General features: G+C 46.0%; 1 pseudogene; it reads left to right on the top strand.

The window, feature by feature from the left end:
- The window catches only part of LOC144095255 (uncharacterized), a 38,003-nt pseudogene that overhangs the window by 8,442 nt on the left and 10,514 nt on the right, over nt 1-19,047 (top strand).

Consider the following 19,047-nt stretch of genomic DNA (forward strand, 5'->3'; position numbering starts at 1 on the left):
AATATTGCTAACAACGAGTGCAAAACGTCCGTAGAGAATGCACGCGCATACTTACAAAACAACCAACGATTAGAGAACGGGCGTTCAACTCAATATTTTTGAGATAAAAAAAATCAATTTTTAAATTTTATTTCATCCTAATACCCATTAATTCTTGAATTAACTGCAACAAAGAGTATGGTTTAATTAACGTCGTCTACTTATAAACTGATATTTTTGCTGCGGACTCAGCGGTGAGCCTTTTTCATCTTCTATACCACACGTGATCACCCAAACCACGAGATTTTTCTTTTTCATATGTTTTAATGTAGCCTGACGCACACAGAATGGCTTAAAGCCCGGCCCGTGCCTGGCAAAAACACTCTACTCCGTATTGTTCTGCGTTTAAACAGCACAGTCACGCAACGCGTATAGTTTCTCGCCTTGCTTTGCGCAGAAGCTCGACGCCGCACTGCTTTCGGCCTGCTCACACTGTGAGACGGACGTAGAGGATATGCGTACCGGGCCCGTCGAAGTCACACAAACAGTCGCCCAATAGGACAAAGCGCACGTGCGCTGGTGACCCTCCCACTTAAACTCGCGACCTGATTGGTCGAGAGGATGCGGCCCGAACCATTACCTCGAAAGAGCAGGGGCTACGGTCTACGCTGTGAATAGTGCAGTTTTTTTCAATTGGTCAGGCGACAGCCTACGTTTAATATTATCCTTAATAGGGTAGAACGTTGGGCCAGTTGGTGTAGCGACATAATTAAAAACTTCGCACAGAATAACACAGGACGGGAGGGAGAAACACACACACGAGCGCTCGTGTGTGTGTGTGTGCGTGTTTCTCCCTCCCGTCCTGTGTTATTCTGCGCAAAGTTTTTAATTATGTTAATATTATCACTCCAGCACCTTGCATTGTGCGCAGCCTCGTATGCAGGCAGCCAGCCGACTGTGATAACACGACCAGGACGCAAAACTGTACAACGACGACAAGGATGGAAGAGGAAGTACTTGCTGAGTCCTAGCCTCGTAAAAGGCATGCCAGTAATTTCTCAGCTCAAACAAAAAAAAAGTCCTGTAATTGTCTTTCATTCATACAAAACGTGAAGGTGTTATCGCACAGGCAGAACATTAATGGATCGTGCGGCCTATATAGTACGCTCAATTGGCATAATCCAATAACCAATGTTCCAGCCTAGAGCTATACATCTGGCATAAACGCAACCTGGTTCATTGGTTCGGAGTTTAGTATTTGTGTGCTTATTGTGCTCATGCGATATATCCGCGCTTTTTTTTTAGTATGATTAGGATGTTTAGTTCTAAAAACGCCGGCTAAATTGACAACGGCTGTTTTAGATACCCCATCTGGCGTCGCAGCCGAACTCTAATATCTTTGGCCACGGGTACGAGCTTTGCACAGGCAGCAATTTTCATTCGCCTTTCTGAAACCTCTCTCGCTTTGCAAGCGACCTTCTAATTGCGTTCAACTCCCCGGATGTAACATACTTTCTCGGGCGATTTGAAAGCCTTCACAGCGGAATCGCAATTAAAACTATCTGTAAATACTCTGTGCAACACCATCACCAATGCCCTTCTGGCGTACGGTCCCATTTGTTGCAGCGACCTGACACCCTGTCGTGTCAAGAGGACACATATAGCGATCGCGAACAAATTGGTCTTGTCGGCCTTCCTCAAAACAATGCCCGGCTCGCAGGCTGTCATTTTGAAAACTTGTTCGTCGAATTGTTGTTCGTTGGAACAGATTCCGCAAAAGCATGCTAGCAAACAGCCAGAATGTCAGGCCAGTTTGACCTATAATTTGCAGGCCTCTCTATGACCTTTACATGAAATGAACGGCGGCGCAAACAAGGACACTAACAAGAAAGAGACACCACATGCGCACACTACCAACTGTTTATTACACGGAAAAGTGGCATATTTAAACATTCAGCTCAAGCATGAAACTCATCGTATTATCGCTCCGAACCCAGCACGTGGAATAAAACAGCTACATCAGGACAACAGACAAGAAAATTTTAGCCCCTGCAGATTAAACTAACAAATTAAATTAACAGGCAGTTATTTTGAAGTACCTTTCTTGTACAGTGGGCCCTATTATGTGTTCAAGTCCTTCCTATGCTCAAGTACATGTGCTCATCGCTCATATCGCTGCTTCGACCTGCCGTGCAAGATGCATCTCATTTTGTCTCCGCTAGGGACTTGTTCCCTCAGAAGTGAATGCCTTGTTTGGTGTGATTAAGCCGTCCATTGGACACGTCAAGCGGCTCTGGCGCATTCTGAAATCTGAATTGTGGAGACAAGTTCGTCTGTTTTATGATTGGTTGCGCGTTTCGTGTTTCACCCTTAACCCAGACTGGCTCGCTGAAAAGGAACTGAATGCTCTGAGACTTCTTGCAGCGCAAACCACAGACTTTTTGTGGCAACGTTACCTGACTGTTCTCTTGCGGAAGCCTGAAAAGAAGGCGGTGAAGCTATATGAGCCTGGTCGTCCTTCGGAATGCCTCCGTTCCAGAAGAAGTTGCCGCTACCCTAGCGAAAGGGCCGAAGTACAGTGTTCCCCTGAGAATCCCAGCCTTCGAGCTCGTTACCCTGAATAGGAAGTTGACAGATAAAGCTGGTAATGACCGGGAAATGTGACTTTTGGATGGTGTTGACGAAATTCTGAGGACATCCCGGAAAAAGGACCTTTACCCAAAGGAGAACACGCAACACGTCGTGTCGTTCTTCAAGGATAATGACCTAAGACTCCTTCAAGCTAACAAAGAAGGCGGTTTTTCGGTGGTTCCAGCTGGCCTATTCAAAGAAAAGGCGACGCAGGCCATATTGGAGAACTTTGTTCAGGTGATGAAGAGCGCCTGTAGAGTGAAAACGAAAGCCATCTCGTTGTGCAATGAACTGCAGCTTTCCAGGCTGGCCAAGGGAATCAGCGATTGCAAGAAAGGGTCTCTTGATGTGTTTTTTACGGTGAAAACCCGTAAGCCAGACATGCCTTTCAGATCCATTGTTAGTGAGGGGGACTCTTGGCAGCAAAAGGTGAGCAAATTTCTACTGAAGCAATTGAAAGGACTGGAAGTGGACGATCCCTTTTCCAATAAGAATTCTACAGATGTGACAGCCTTTTTAAAAGACCAGTCTTCTATTGGATACTTGTTTTCTGTGGACGTTGGAGATTTATTCTATTCAGTTCTGCATAGCGACCTTTACAAATCCGTACGGGAGTGTATTGAATCTAATGAGGCCATTGGATTTCAGAACTCAGCTGGACTAAGTGTGGACATTTTTTTTACCACTACTAGAATTTTACCTTAGATCTACGTTTGTTTCATTTGAAACAGAAATGTACTTGCAGAGGAGAGGCATTTGCATCGATTCCTGTGTTTCCCCTGCGCTGTGTAATATATTTTTATCAACTATTCACCGTGCTTTAGCTTCTTCCCTTGACAGTGGCCCAGTCCTGCGAATTTTTAGATACGTGGACGACTTCTTGGTGATACTAAAAAGTACTCACTCTACATTGACGCTCCCCAGCGCAGTGGAACGAATCTTATCCGTTTTTGCCAACAAGGAAAAGGGCTGACTTTTACTCACGAACTACCAGACAACAACAGCTTGCAGTTTTTAGATATTAATATCAAGTTTTTTAGAAAGGCGAGTGTGTTGGATGTATTCCCCCCGGAGCCAAAAATGAACCGCTTCCGTGCGGATCAGCGCACTCCAAGACAGTTAAAAGGGCTATCGCTTCAATTTGCCTTGAGTCTGCATTGCTTAGGTCCTGTGCTCACATTGCTGAGGCTAGCTTCAACAATCAGGTCGAAACGCTTCAAATGGCTGGCTTCCCGTGTTCTTACGTTTGCAGCGTAGCAGATACCCTCCTTCAAAAAATGAAAGGCAAGAAGAAAAATCACATGCTAAGCCGGGATCAAGATGACCACAAGTGGTCCCTTATATACATCGAGTGGCGCACAGCTTGAAGAAGGTTGCTGGCCGGTTCGACGTACCTGTCGTTTTCTCCGCGCCCAAAAAGCTCAGCGGGTTATACTCGCGGATCGGCCAGAAGAAGAAAGCCCTGTGCGAAAAGAGGCACGGCAAGCATTTCGTATCCTGTGCCGTCGGAGTAGTGTACGAAATCCCACTGACGTGTGAAAGAGTCTATATAGGCCAGACGGGTCGCTGCATTAACGACAGGGCACGGGAGCATGAGAAATCGTTAGAAAACGGAGGCGGGCCGAATTTGCCTCCCCATTGTAAAGATTTCAAGTGTGAGCCAGTGCTTAATGGAATAAGGATTCTGAGAAGGAGTCGCAATCAGGTGGCACGTGAAATTCTTGAGGCTTTTATGATTAAAAGGAAGGGAAGTACTTGTGTTAGCGACTCTTCGTTATCCCTCCGAAGAAATGAAGTTTCCTTTCTTGAAAGTTTTTTGTTACGTTATGTATACTGTGCGACTTTTCAGCCCTGCATTTCTAGCGGCCGTCTGTTGTTTGTTAAGGTGGGTTGTTAATTTTTTGTTATTGGTTTTATGTTTTTTGTCTTTTTTCGGTTTCTGACTGCTTTTGCTTCATATGTTTGACTCTGCTTTTGCTACGATGGTTTTTACTTCTTATTCTTGTTTTTTTTTTGTTTCTGGCTGCTTTTGCTTCTCATGTATGACTCTGCTGTTGCTACGATTGTTTGACACTGCTTTTGCTAAGAGATGGCCCCCTCCTTTTCTTTTCTAATTCCTTTTATCAGAATCTGTTAGTTTAATCTGCAGGGGTTAAAGTTTTCTTGTCCGTTATCCTGATGTAGATGTTTTTATTCCACGTGCTGGGTTCGGAACGATAATGCGATGAGTTTCATGCTTGAACTGAATGTCTAAATATGCCACTTTTCCGTGTAATAAACAGTTGGTAGTGTGCGCATGTGCATGGTGTCTCTTTCTTGTTAGTGTACTCTTTTGCGCCGCCGTACATTCCATCATGCACCAACTCGCCCCTCAGGTAGTTATTACGACCTTTACAGTTCGTAGAAACAAGCGCAATGACAGTGACCTGAAAAGGAGTCTGTAAAGCTCGGAATTTAAGTTGCTTTGGCGAAAAATTCGTGGTATGAAGATGACTAGGTTGTGAAAAAAGTGGCACAAAGGCGTGCGTAAAACCGCGAGCAGAAAACAGCTTATGAAGTTCCGTAAATGTTGCGCGCAAAATTTAGGTATGACTTCTTTCCAGATGTAAAAGTTTTCCTCGCTTCCTATATCAACTAAAACATCGATGTGCTGAGAAAAAGAACAATCAAATTTCTTTCGTGCCGCTAGGTTTGGTAGCACTGTGACATTTGAGGTCACCATGTAAGTTTAAATCATCCTGCGGGCAAAAAATAGGACGGCATCACCGCAAAGCATGTGAATACTCTAAACTGATCTAAACTAGCGTTTCCATATGGAAGGATTAGCCAATCTTGAGCGAACTTTTGGCTGGTCCCTATTTCCTATGTGTATTCGCACCCTTTTTCTTTGCTCTATTGACTCGAATATATATAAACCAACCGCGACTGTTATCCTATCCCGGAGACCGGCAGAAAAAAGACCAACCAAAACTGAAATTATGCATAGCTAGCAACGCGCTGAAAGAGATGGTGCACAAATGGCGTTCGCGAGGCCGCATTCTCAAATTTACTCCGACCTGCGAGTTATGAATCTGGTGTTTCCGTAGCAACCATCCTCTTAAATCTGAGAAAAAACGGTGAGCGGAGCCTTTACATTACGCTCGATGTTGACAGGACCAAAGCTGGAATAATAAAACAGTTGGTGATGGCCTAGCTCTGTTACGCCAGGATATAGGTAGCGAAGGCGCGGCTACTTCTGCATCGGAAGAGTGCATTCACTAGATGCGCCTTTATTCATGGTTAAAGCTGCAGCCGTCGTGGCGGAGTGGTAGCGTCTCCCCTTCAAACTCCAAACGCCCTGGTTCCATTCCGAGCCTTGGCGCAGGTTTTTTGTTTTGTTTTTTATTCAGTGAGTGTGCGGGGGGGGGGGGGGGTTCAGTGGCTCCCATAGATGCCGCCACCGAATACATTGGTTAGCGGTTAAGCGCAGGCTCTGTTAAGGCGCGTTTATACTCCGGCGTAACGCGCGCGCGCGCACTGCACGGCGACGTCACGTCGGCCAAAGCGAAACCCTCTAAACTCCAACTGCGCTTGACCGCCGACGCGGTCGGCGGCTTCGGCGCACTGTGACCGCACTGGCGGAGACCTGGAGCACGTCTTTATTTCGCGCCGAGTGCGCCAGCCGCCACCGGCCCGGCCAGGCCGGTTCGGCTCAACACCCTCTAAATACTTTCTTCAGGCCTCTCCAGGCCCTCCTTTCCACACGCGCTACGTCACGCCAAGTGTCCGGTCAGGCTGCTCACCAAGCGCGGCTCCGCTCCGCTCGGTTGTCTCCCTCGATGTGCTCGCGCTTGCCCGGGCAAGCACAGACACGAACGCAGTCTTGCAGTGAGCGTCTAGCTGCTGCTTGAGTCTTTCAGCCTGGCGTTGGGTGCATTTCCGTTCGCTCCTCGCACGGCTGTGTCTGTTTCGTGTGGCCGTTTCTTGTGTGGCGTGCGTACCTGTGCTAGCGCACGAATGGGAAACTGATTGCCTGCCGTGTAGCGAGTGCAACTTCGTGAAACATGGGCCGGTGCTGTGTTCCCGGGTGCCGCGGGAACTACCAGAATGGTCCCAAAGTACGTGTTTATTGCTTCCCAAGAGACGAAGTACGAAGAAAAGCCTGGTTGCGAGCCATTCCACGGAAGGATTTCACACCTACAGAGCATTCGAGGGTAAGACTCTGAAATATTGCTTAATAGGCGCTGGTAATTATCTTAGTTGTGAGCTGTCGCTCCCGGAAAGGCATGCTGTCTTTGTAGGCAATGATATCACTTCTTACACTTATGTATGAATTGTCCAGGAAGCATTTAGTTCTGTGGATGTGCATAAGGCTTGTGTAAAAGCTGTGTAAATATGTAAAAGCTGTTCACTATTCAGACTCTTTTTACTTAGTGTTTTAGGCAATGGAGAGTCATGGCGAATGGCCTTGCTTCATTTTCTCGTGCAGGTGTGTGAACTGCACTTCCACGCAGGCGACTTCATTACGACGTTGTCACACCAAGATGAACTGACAGGGAAAATAATAGAGGTGAAGCGTGACAGGCTACAGTTGAAGATTGATGCTGCGCCTTCTGTTTTTCCAAACTGCCCAAAATACTTGTCCTCAACGCCTGGACGGAGTGAATCGCCAGAGACGAAAAAAGCAAGAAGGGAAAACGCTGCTTTGCAGGAGGCTATGAGGAAGTCACTTCAGTCTAATGAGCTTGAACAGAAAAGAAACAAAGTTTCATCTTACGAGGAGTTCAAATCTAAGTTGCCTGGAATCTGCAACACGAAATTCTGGACCGTTTCTGTCGATGAGCAGTGCGTTAGGTTCCTTCTCATCGAGAATGATCCTTCACCTAATGTGAAATGCGCCTTGGTAGTTCTCCCTGATCTGTCACTTTCTGTTTTCTTGAATGGAGTGAAGCTTCTGTCGCTTCCTTCAGGCAGGATTCTGCCAGCTCAAGTATGCGACACCTCCAGCCTGTCCTTGCTGCTAGAAGAACTCGAGATAGGCTTGCATAATATACCTGAGGTGACGAAAGAGTCGAAACATACTAAAGTATTGCAGTTTGTCGGTTCACTGCTTGCAGACCTCATTGAGGACAGTGATACGACGAAAGAACAGTCTTCTTTGCTGAAATTTCTGGTTGAGCAGATAGAGCTTCTCCTCGCGAAACAGCATGTGTATAGCGCAGAGCTGCTGGTATTCGCCAGTATTTTGAATTCAATTTCTCCTCACGCATATCACTTCACAAGAGCTGCATCAAGAATCATTCTGCCCCATCCTTCCACACTGCGCCGTGTTTGCTCAAATTACAAAGCTGACCCTCTTGTGGAGCAAAATCAACCGCACTGTCTCTCCTACATCCGAGAACGAGTCAAATCAATGAAAGACCACGAGAAGACAGTGACCCTGATGATCGATGAGATCCACATAAAACCATACTTCGACTACAAAGGGGGCACAATAGTAGGATCGTCGGTTCATTCAACGGAACCAGCAACAACAGCCCATGTGTTCATGGTACAATCACTCCTTTCTGCAAACAAGGACGTCATTCACATATTACCTGTGAGCAAACTGAGCGCAGAAATTTTGCACGAGCATGCTAAGAACATAATCATTAATGTTGAGAAAATGGGGCTCAAAATTATCGCTGTGATAACGGACAACAATGCTCTGAACCGCAAGATGATGTCGTTATTTGCTACAAGTCCTCAGGTGAGCATTGTCTATCCCCATCCAGCCGATAACGCTCGCCCTCTTTTCTACGTGGTCGATCCTGTGCATCTCTTGAAGTGCATTAGGAACAATTGGATTAACCAGAAAAACCCTGGAACATGCCTCTATTTCCCTGAAATGGACTTGAGTGGAGCAATGCCCGAAGGGCCTCCTCGTATGAAAGCTGCTTCTTTCGCAGCTGTGCGGCAGCTTTATTCTTCAGAGAAGACGTCGCTTGTGAAGGCTGCTTACAGACTGAACGCAAAAGCCGCGAATCCAACCTCAATGGAGCGGCAAAATGTAAAGCTCGCTCTCGACGTCATTAATCAGTTTGTTTCAACTGCCCTCAGGACACATGGTTCCGCGTTCAAGATTCCTCAAGCTGAGTCGACTGCTCTTTTCATTGACGTTATCCTCACATGGTGGCAAATAGTCAATGTTAAGACCCCTTGCAAAGGCCAGAGGCTAAGGGACAGCATGCAAGACCCTGTAAGGTCTGTTGATGACACACAGTTAGCTTTCCTGAGCGGCGTTGTGGACTGGTTGGACGCTTGGGCAAGAATAAACATCACCAGTGGCTCGCTGACGAAAGAGACTCACAGTGCTTTGCGACTGACATGCTATTCTCTGGTAGAACTCTCGCGCTACTGCTTAGAAGAACTTCACTTCAAGTACGTACTGCTGGGCAAATTTCAGACGGATGCGCTAGAAGACCGGTTCGGCCGTTACCGCCAGCTGGCAGGATCACAGTACCACATTTCCGTGCGTCAGCTCTACGAATGTGAGAAGAAGCTTCGTCTTCAAAAACTTTTGACATTTCCACGCGAGGAAACAGAGTTTGAAGACGTAAGTGAGGATCTTGTCCCATGCAACTTTTCTGTGGCTGTCAGCGACGACGATATTACACACGCCCACTCTGACATGGATGCTATTGTCTACATTGCAGGATACGCTGCTCATGCTGCTTTAAAGAAGCTTTCATGTTCTGCTTGCTTCAGCACATTGGTGATTGAAAATCGAGAGATCGAAGCGGAAAATACTGCCATGATAGCTAACCTGTCGAGAGGAGGGCTGAAGTTTCCCCAGCCATGCACAGTTCACATGGTACTGATGACTAAACTATTTGCAGAGAAGTTGTCTTTTGGAGCAACCGCGGAAGATTTTCTCTCCTGTAGAAATCAACGTGGTGTCGTGATTTCACAGACGATTTCCCTCCTGGACGAACACGACATTGAGACATGTGAAAATGGCCACACTGCACAAACTCTCCTGCGCTTGGTAGTACGCGTTGCAACCAACGTTGTTCTAAACAACTTTTGCAAACTAAGAAATGATGCCATACAAGACAATGCGCAGCAGAAGGCCGCAGCCCGGAAAGCAGCAACGCTTAAGAAGAAGTAAGTTTTATTCCCAAGCAATAAAAATGCTTTGCGCACACTTCATTGCTGGTGTCTCGTCGTTTTTTATTGTAAGGGTCAGATTAGCTGTACAAATACTCAACAGCGCAACATTATTGTGAGTGTCATTATTGCTGTGTGTGAAAGCTTTAAGCAAAACACAATACAGAATAAAACTAACACAATGCGCAGTAGACGGTGTTTTTTTTTTCAATGTTCACGAACTTCTACTTTAACAACTAGATATACGCATGTGCGGTCTGTGCGGATGGATTTTACCGCACGGCAGACATCATGTACGTGATAGAACCTAATAATTAGATGATTAATTGAAATTAACTAATCAATTTTTTATTATAATGACCAATAATGCGAAATTGGCGGCCGTATGCTAAATTGTTTATTATAAAAAACTGTATTAGCAGCTCGAACTTTCTTGACAATAAGGTGTTCTGCAATAAAAAAAATATATAAAGCAGATAAAATGATAGCCTAAGGCGCGCACAAACTAGCGAATTTCTTTTCTGCAGCAACGACAAAAATGAAAATGAAGGAATCACTTATAAGGCAGCTACGTACGGCAGTACCCGAATAGTGCAGACGGGCGCGGCGCGCTGAAATCGCGGAGCGCGGGGCCTGCACGGTCCCTTGGCGTGACGTCACGCGGCCGGTGGAGAGGCCTTAGCATTGAGAGGGTGTTGTTCGGCTCCGTGGCGAGGCGCGCGTTGTGACGTCATGTGCCTCCTCGGAGCACCGCCACGGCGAAATCGCAAGTTCGCGGCCAGTAAAGCTTTCGCTTTAATAAAGTTGGAATAAACCGGACTTTTGAATTAAACGAGTTCGATTTAACGTAGTACACTGAATACTGTTACGTCGTACAGTGGAGTACACACTATACGTGTAGTACGATGTGTAATGCAGACTGCAGCATATGACGTATTGCTGCAGTAAGTAGTGGTAGGTTAACTCCATGGGGAACTGCGCTCACCGTCACCCCACAATTTGGGGCAAAAATAAAATAGTAAAGGGAACTAGGGAAAAAGAGACTGGCCAAGGCAAAAAAAATAATCCTCGAAATAGTATTCTGGGACATGGTCACTTATTAGACAGTTTTAGCAGAGCGTATTTGAGCCTCCGCTCCGCTCACACTTCCCGCGCACCTAACCGGAGCGTTGACCATATGATTTCTTTTTAGCTGAGCGGGAACGAATGGATGGATGGATGGATGGATACGGCTGAACCCTTTACATCGGGCGGTGGCTCAAGCCACCTAGCCATGTCTTGTGAAATTTTACTCCTGTCTTGCTTTTAGCCACCAATCAGATAACCTTCGCTTGGTTACTTCTAACCTCTTAAAATCCACTTTCCCTTCACTATCCCTAAACCCCAATGCCTTGGGTAAGTCAGCCCCGCTGCCTTCCACTGTAGGGTGAAGCCCTTTACAGAAAAGTATCAAGTGTTCAGCCGTTTCCTCCTCCTCTCCGCACGCAATGCACAAAGTGTCTATCTCCTGGTACCTGACTCTATACGTCTTAGTCCGCAAAACTCCAGTCCTGGCCTCAAACAACAAAGAACTTCCCCTACAATTATCATAGATATTTTCTTTGACAATTTCCTGTTTAAAGGTCCGGTATGTTTCTAGTGCCGATTTCGTCAGCATCCCTGTTTTCCACAAAGCTCTCTCTGTTCCTTTAACCTTTTTCTTAACCGATAATTGCTGATTTGCCCCCTTACTGCTGTCCAGATATTTGCTTGTCAATTTTCTAGTTCGCTTTCTCCATTTCGTGTCAACATTCTTTATATACAGGTATCTGAAAACTTTCCTAGCCCACCGCTTTTCCTCCATCCTTCTCAATCGTTCCTCAAATGCTATCTTACTGCTAGCCTCTCTGCTCTCGAAAGACGCCCATCCCATATCACCCTGTACCCCCTGATTTGGTGTATTGCCATGTGCTCCCAAAGCTAACCTCCCTACTCCCCGTTGCCTAATTTCCAGCCTTGCTTGAACATCTGGCCTCATACACAGGACCGCATTCCCGAAGGTCAGGCTAGGGACCATCACCCCTTTCCAGATCCCTCTTACCACCTCATACCTATTGTAATTCCACAGTGCCCTATTTTTCATGACAGCTGCATTCCTACTAGCTTTATTCATTACATATTTTTCATGCTCTGTCAGATACTCAACACTGTTATTTATCCACACCCCAAGATACTTGTACTCATTCACTACCTTTAGCACGAACTCCTGTATTCTATGCTCGCCGCCCTCTTCATTAAATGTCATGACTGCAGATTTTTCCTTACTATACTTGAAGCCTAATCTATCTCCCTCTGTACTGCATATGTCTAACAACTTCTGCAGGTCTTCCTTGTTGTCAGCCATTATCACTATATCGTCCGCATATATTAGTCCCGGTAATGTCTGTTTAATCAATTCCCCTTGCTTGAAAAAAGATAGGTTGAAACCTAGTCCGCTCCCCTCTAGCTTGGCCTCCAAACCTTGCAGGTACAACATGAACAACAAAGGGGACAGAGGACATCCTTGTCTAAGCCCCCGCTGTATCTCTACAGGCCCTGATACATTTTTTTCCCATTTTATGAGCACTCTGTTACCTCTATATATATCTTTTAAAAGATTAATTACTCCATTTTCCACATCCAATGTGCCCAATATGTCCCACAAATGCTCCTGAGTAACGTTGTCATAGGCTCCCCTAATATCCAGAAATGCTAGCAATAAGGGCCTATGTTCCTTTTCCGCAATTTCTATACACTGTGTCAATGAAAATAGATTGTCCTCCAACCTCCTTTGTTTCCGGAACCCATTCTGTAGTTCCCCTAGCACCCCCTCGTTCTCCACCCAAGCGAACTGCACAAAGAGCCCCCTGGCGTTGAAATGTGAAACTAGGCAAAAGAAAAAAAGAATAACTTTATTTTCCATCGCACTATAAAGCCACATTTTTGCACGTAAACATTTTATAACATGTAAGGTAATATGCACAAGCTGTTTTTTAGCAGACTTTTTGTTTTTGTTAACGAGCACAGTTGCGAGCCAGCGTCTAGCGTGAGGCCTAGCCTGAGCCGCGCTCGTCTCGCCGTTCCGCGCTCCGCTGGGACTCCGCGCGAGCGGAGCGGAAGTGCCGGTCCGTTCGCGCGCTCCTGTCTGAGCGTTTGGCGCATGCGCAGTAGCGCTCCCGCTAGCCGGCTTACCGGAGCGGAGGCGCAAATACGCTCTGCTAAAACTGTCTATTGTCTAAGGTCAAAGTCACAAGGCCAAATCTCATTTATCAGTAGGAGACGTGGAGGCTACAACTGGTGGCCTATTTTTTTTTTTTTTTAGTGAAGGTATCCGTGGTACTCCCGTAGCGTTATTGTCATTTCAAGCGCCGACTGGGCGACAGCGTCGAAACTGGCCTCGTCGTCCCCATCTGGGCCGCGAGCAGCAGTCGTTCTGGCCTTTGGAGTTGTTTGTAATTGAGCAGCCGTAGTATTTCCGTCATGCCTCGCTAGCAAACAATCAAGGCTTGAGTCCGCCCTGGTGTTTCCACTCTGATACATTAATTTTGATTTTCTCATTATTTCTAGTTTCTCACAACAGGACACGGAAAGAATGCACATAAAAGTGCTCCAGCTTTTTACTTTTTACAACCGTCACTGACTACTACTGCACTAAACTAGTCAAAACTGGAAACCGACGAAGATTTTCGTTTATCTTTGCATTTTGGTCAATTCCTTTAGCTTTGTTGCCGAGATCGCAAAAGGTCAACTGGCCAAAAGCTGAAGCCAGACTTATATTGCGAGGATGAACGAGTTCACGATGACAACTAAACGAAGCGTTTAAGTCGTATACCGCTGCTCTGTGTTCAAAATTACAAGTTCTGTTACAGCACAACTAGTTTAGTGAAAATGCGCGCTTGCCCAAAAACACTTCCTGGCTCCAAAATACTGTCGCCGCATTTGTGGAGTCCATTTTTTTACTGACACGCAGCCTTCGCTGAAACCTTGTTGACACATTTAAAGTTATTACAGTGCCGGGCATACGCTACGTTAATCGTTCAATTATCAATTCAATTCAATACGAGCCTACAAAGCACTGCATTCAATCTCTTTGCTTCGAATTGAAAGAAAATCAGTTTCAGATTATCTACCTTCTCCTGGCTCGAGCTAACCAGATCATTAAATGCAATTCAGGCCATGCATTCGTCGATCCGACTCGCTCGGCGGACGGCACGCCCCACGTTGAGTCCACCATATCTTTTACTTTTTTCAAGTAAGTCTTTAAACCTACTTTTATAGGTTTTATAATGACCTGAAAATGCAATAAAATATTTGTTTCCGAAGCTACGCTGGCTACTCTTACGCTTCTACGCTTAGTGAAGCGTAAGTGCTTCCATAAACGGCCACAAGAACGGAGTGAAACCAAAACTTCCCACACCATTAAATATACACGTCTTGTGCACTTAAGCACAGTGTTTAATTAATTGGGCCCTGTACCCCACGTCAATCTAGCCCACCTTTTCTTTCCACTTAAGACCAGTGAGAAAATTGACTTGTAAAGCGCCCCAAAAATTTGCATAACTGTGCTGCACAAGCGAACTGCTAACAACAATTTGCAGTTGTAAGCCTATTTTGTTGTCTGTAGTAAAACGCGAGTGGCAGCGAACGTCTGACAATTCACGATGACCAGACGATGGCTTCAAACACTTCTTGATATCATAAAAATAAAAGATAGGAATAACAAACTACATGTCAATTCGAAATACGATCAAACTGTGCGCCCCCGGCCGCCAGCCAAAATGGTAACAAAATCATTTCAGCAGTGCGTTTTGCGCTTGAATATTGCGCAAGAAAAATAGTCGTTGCTTGACATGCCCCGAAGTTTGCATTACAGTGCACCGGCGCCGAATGTTGCTTATATTACGACGCGAACGCCATGGAAAAAAAAAATGTTGGGTTTTAACGCATGCAGGTAAACCGAGTATATGGACGCGCGAAAGCACTTGAGGTAACGAGATTGCTGAGTCGGGCTGGCCGGTTCATGTTGAGCGGTACGAGGAAACATCGCTGACGGACGGGACGGAAGAAGCATGTGTATGTCTCCTCTTCCGTCCCGTCCGTCAGCGCTGTTTCCTCGTACCGTTCAACTTGAGGCAACCGCATGCGAGATCTTACTCAAAAGTTTAGCGGAATCGCCTAAGGTGAAGTAAATTTGTAATAAGGGAGTAATTACTCATTGCCATTCTTTCCTTTGCAACCGTATGGCTGCGTTCGCGTGGATGCCAATGAGTAATTACTCCCTTAATGCAAGATCTTATCGTCAGCCGCAATCGGCAGCCGCGCACGGGGAGCGGGGGTGGGGTCGGGGGCGGTCCCGCGCGGAGCAGCTGACGGAGCAGCTGCGCAAGGCAATTCTACCGCTGGCGCTACGTCAAAGGTCAAAGGTCCAGGCTTCACACATACCTCTGGTTTTTCAGCTTTGCTAGTGAAGTAGTGCTACCGCACAAAAAAGAAGGGGGGGGGGGGATTCATTATGGCACTGCGTTGAAACGTCTGCCGAGCGGCGGCGCGCCCTCCTGTCTGTAGCTAAAAAACCCGCCACCAGCGGCGCGGCTCACTTCGCACGCCGCCTCTTTCCGGCCGCTTGAATTCATTACGGATGTGCGTCATGAGTAGCGCATGGCTCATTTCCATGAACGCATGGCAGAAAGAAACCGGGAAAATGTGTATCACTGAGGCTATTATGTTAATATCATTCAATACGAAAAGCCGGAAAGAGTGTTTTTGTTCTATTTTAGGCCCGACAGCCTTCCTGATACGAAGGGAATCTCTTATGTCAATGCAACGCTTCAAATACTTTGTGGTGACCGATGACTACTATGCATCTTCCGTAGCAAACTTCTCTGAGCGAGACCAACTTCAGCGAACAGGTCTCTTGTAATGACGGCTGTGAAAGAAATAATGAAGTATCCGCCGAGGTGGCTCAGTGTCTTTGACATTGGCCTGCTGATCCGAAGGTCGTCGCTTCGATCCCTATTTTGGTAGAGGCGAAATACAAACACGTTAAAGCACGTTAAAGAAGTTGATCCGGAGCTCTCTGCTACGAAGTCCCTCATGGCCTGAGTCGTTTCGGGACGTTAAATCCCGCAATACAAAAAAAAATGAGGAATTATTATTATCGCAACGCCAAATGTTAAAAGGCGAAACTTTCTGTGACCAATTTTATACAGGATCTCTGCGGGATGCTGTGCTGGTCTGCTTTGTTTCAAAGTGGGTCAGCATTTATCATGTCCAGCTTTCTTGGGCATAAAATTTGAAAACTGCAAAATTGTAAGCCACTGCTATGGAAATATTGAAGGTAACGGTCCATTATTTTGATATGTACCAAAATCTTTCTTTTAATGTGTTTCCATCGATCGCATCGAACCGTTAAGACTGCCATAAAAAACCAATGGCAGAACACTTTTGACGGTAGCCAAAACGTGAATACAAAAAGATATGACTGCCGTCAGGTGATCTGCGGATATATTGACTGGTATAGTGAAATCTTACATTGTATGAAAAATGCGTTCATAAATGGTTTCCCTCTCAAAAATGCTCTTGCACAGAATTGCTGGGTATGTTTTTCAAAACTTGACGAATTAATTCACTGAAAGCTGCGTTACCGGTTAGGTGAGAAGGGTTTTCCACCGTTCTAGGTTGTACTCAAAAAGAATTTTATTTTAGCCTCGTAAATGACACTTGCGTGAGCAGTACCTTCATGCGATGTCGCTTGTTGACGGCTTTGAATCCTCCTTGAAATTGTTTTGTACGCCTTCTTATTAAGCAATGGCCGCACTACGCGAAACATGTTACAAAAAGGCCTTTATGGCATTTCACCTAAAACTTTCCACAATTTTTAAAAATAGACTATTTTAGTTAGAAAAACGCTTTTTTTCAGCATAGCATTGTTAGTGGTGCACTACATCAGAATACAGCTAAGACGTGCTAACTAGCACGCTCGTTAACTAATATTGAATAGCTAACTTTTTTAAATATTACTGTTAGGCTCTTAATTATTGAGTGGCGTGTAGCCTTAAGTAAGTAATATCCATATCAGTTTTTAGAATTTCGAAAACGAGGTTACCTTCGGTGATGTGGCATAACAAATTATGGCTACATCACGCCAAAATACATGCCCTCCCGAGAAGCTTGCAGGCAAAGCAACCTCTCGAGTGCATGTAACTCGTCAAAATAACCAAAATTTGTTGGGCCACAGCGCCGAGCGTAACCGCGTATTCTAAATTCTAAAACTGATATTGATATTACTTACGTTGTGCTACACGCCTTTCAATAATTAGGGAGCCTAACCGTTATAAGTAAAAGTTAAATATACAATATTACCTAACGAGCCTGTTAGTTATCACGCCTTAGCTGTATTCTTATTCCGGAGTCCTCCGCTACGGCACCTCTTCTGCCTTTCTTCTTTCACTCCCTCCTTTATCCCTTCCCTTACGGCGCGGTTCAGGTGTCCAACGATATATGAGACAGATACTGCGCCATTTACTTTCCCCAAAAACCAATTATTATTATTATTATGTATTCTGATGTACTACACCACTGAAAATTATATGCCGAATAAAGCGCCGTTCTAGCTCAAAAAGCCTAAATTTCAAAATTGTGTGAAATTTTAAGTGAAACACCCTATATATAGAACCCTTGAAAAGAAGTAGAATGCGGAATTTCCGCTGCCTTGTGATTAAATCTTACAGTGTGCCAGTACTCTCAGGGGTGAGACTGCCTGCCCTACGGACACTTGAAAGTGCTCAAGCTCGGGCGTGTGTATACGCTTACCCTGCAAATTTTCGACATGGCGCACATTTTACGAGGCCCGCGCCTACACAGTCCGAATTTATTTACAGCAGGACCCACAGCAGGTGCGTTCCCTGCGGTTGGCGAGGGATCGCATGGTGACGTACCAAGATAATAATAATAATTGGTTTTGGGGGGAAAGGAAATGGCGCAGTATCTGTCTCATATATCGTTGGACACCTGAACCGCGCCGTTAGGGATGGGATAAAAGATCCAACTGTGCACTACCGCAACGTTTACTTCGCTACCTCCTGCCCACCAGGAACTCGCTTGGTGGTAGTTACAAACCCACACCTTTCTTAACAATGCCGTGTATGACCTGATTTACCCCGGGGTATACACGTCCGAATTTCGCCTGCGTAGCGCACGCGTCACACTTGATCCCATTCGGCATACATGCCCTCAGGATCGCCCTCCACCGGACCTGCAGTTCTTGAGTCGCGAACAATGGGAGGCCGCGTTGTTCAGCTCCGACCCGAACATCCAACTATGCGGGTCGTGACAAGAGTAATCGAGGTCACCGAGCGACAAGGGCTCGAGGCCACCCGGTGAGGCTGCACCCCCACGTGCATTAATTACGCTTTGTCGGCGAAATGAAAGTTTTTCCTCCTCCACCTTGCGACATCTGACCAGGCATCGCCATAATCCTCTGACCGACGTCAGTGATGCGTGTCCAGACAAAGCGTATTCAAAAGACATCAAGACTAAGCGCCACTTGGTGCCAGTGACGAACTGCATGCCGCATGAGATTGCAAAGGTACTATTTTGGCTAATTCTAGGGATACCAAAGAAGACGCAGATTGCTCCAGTCGGACTGAAACAACTGGCGCTATAATACCTCTCATCTATATACGGCGACTCGGAGGGTGTTTATGTAGCTGGATCAGCGACGAAGAGCTCTTCAGCAGCGCTGAAGATACTGCCCGGGAGCTCCTTGTGCTGCCACTTTTGGCTTATGCATAAAACATCTTCTGCTGCAACAGAACATGGCCGTAATAATCCTTCCGCTGTATTGTTCTGCAGACCGCGAAGAAATGGAAGAAATGCTGTTTTCCGACTCCAGACTTGCATTACAGTTCATAGGAGCATACATGAAGCCAAGAACGTGCGAGCAGCTAGTCGGCGCATTTCAGTCCGGCCATACAGTAAAGCTTCAGTGGAAACCCAGCCATTGCGGCATAGTGAGAAATGAATACGCTTATGCTGAAGTTGCTTGCACATGATGATGGGATTTTGATCAAAACAGCATGCATGAGAACTGACGCTGCAGCCTTGCTGGCGCCGTCCACGCAAGCTGCCGTGCAATTGCACTAGAACTATATACGTGAGTCATCAACAGGACTGCATCTCGCTCGGCGCATTCCACGCAAGCTGCCGTGCAATTGCACTAGAACTATATACATGAGTCATCAACAGGACTGCATCTCGCTGGGCGCATTCCACGCAAGCTGCCATGCAATT

This window comes from Amblyomma americanum, chromosome 6, assembly GCF_052857255.1.
Source record: "Amblyomma americanum isolate KBUSLIRL-KWMA chromosome 6, ASM5285725v1, whole genome shotgun sequence".
NCBI lineage: Eukaryota > Metazoa > Arthropoda > Arachnida > Ixodida > Ixodidae > Amblyomma > Amblyomma americanum.